Below are 1,322 nucleotides of genomic sequence, written 5' to 3'. Positions count from 1 at the left end.
TTTTGTATTCCTTCATTTACTTTTATATACATGTACCTGTTTATCTATTCCATTTGAAGTAGTACTGTTTATTTGTATTATTATATTGTACATTAAAAAAAAATGTTATTCCAGCTCACAGGAAGTAAACTCATGTTTAGTTCGAGTCGCCCTGGTAAAGTCCACATGCGCCCCACTCTTTTTAAAACGCCGAACTCAACATTATGTAGTAAGAAAAGGTATTCTTTAAACGTTTGTGATTCTACAAGTCTTTCACATTTATTCTATCGTTTCACATTTCCAAGCTTTACAGTCCAAAAAAACATTAAAGGCATTAAAGCTCGGGATATTGATAGCAAAATGTAGTTTTCTATACATTTCACAAGGAGAATATAATGGCGGTACATTACACAATTCATATGGTAATATTCCTGGTAAAGAGCATGGTAGAGAGGGGCTGGTAGCTTTTATGTGTTCATCGAAACCAAGTTTTCCGCTTCTGGGTCAGCACGTGAAACCACCACTCCGCCCAGATTCTAGTTTTCCGTTCCTGTCGATGCACAGACACAATGCTCCTCCGCTGGCAGAAGGAGAACCACTGACTGCCTGTATGAGGAGACACCCACACGAGAAGTGACATTATTTACAAGAGGGTCAGTGACTCTGCATCGATCAGTCACTGTTCTTATCAATCGATAATCCTCCAGGATTCTTCTGTGACATCGAGTTGCCATTTTGTTTGGAACAACCCTACAACAATGTTTACCTTATGTTTTAACACCTAGGTACTAGCTAAAAATTTGAAGGAGACACAATTGGTTGTATTTTTTGGATGAAACTAAATGTTTCGGACGCCTTTCTGTGCAGAAAAGCAATGTGGAACACGTGTAGTTAGTGTTTTGACCAATCAGTTGTAGAGGCTCGAGAAGGGTATAAATGTGATGCAGTTGCCGTAGGGACGTCTGCTACTGAAGAGTTGAACGCAAGAGCCCTTGATATCTCGTAAGGTAATGCTAGCACGGCAATTATTACTAAATGCCATGTTTTCCAAACGCAAACGTATATTATGGTAGCCTGTTTAATCCTACTAATGACAAACATTTGCGGAAGCTGTCATACGGTGGAAGGGAGCCCCTAAGGTTAACACGACAACATCTTAACAGCTAACGGTAGCTAGAAGTTAGCTGCGTTAGCTGTGCTAACTAGATGCTTTCTACAACACTTATTGAATAACAATGCACCCGATACGCAGTACCGGTCATGTTGTGTATAGAACTCATTTGAACAAACGATGGAAAGGTGAAAATAACTCGGTATTGCAGTACCGACTGTCAGTTAGCTAG

At 39.8% G+C, this 1,322-nt stretch overlaps 1 protein-coding gene across 3 annotated transcripts in view; it reads left to right on the top strand.

Annotated features, from left to right (window-relative positions):
* The first annotated feature begins 854 nt into the window (after positions 1 to 854).
* brdt (bromodomain, testis-specific) overlaps positions 855 to 1,322 on the top strand; it is a 17,912-nt gene continuing 17,444 nt past the window's right edge. For 2 of the 3 annotated variants that reach the window (XM_029429912.1, XM_029429910.1), the window contains exon 1: positions 855 to 986. The gene's annotated coding sequence lies outside the window, so the exon portion shown is untranslated. The remainder of the gene's footprint in view (positions 987 to 1,322) is intronic. The other variant, XM_029429911.1, reaches the window with a different exon arrangement.

The sequence above is a fragment of the Cottoperca gobio genome, chromosome 4, assembly GCF_900634415.1.
Source record: "Cottoperca gobio chromosome 4, fCotGob3.1, whole genome shotgun sequence".
NCBI lineage: Eukaryota > Metazoa > Chordata > Actinopteri > Perciformes > Bovichtidae > Cottoperca > Cottoperca gobio.
This window is presented reverse-complemented; position numbering and strand designations above follow the sequence as displayed.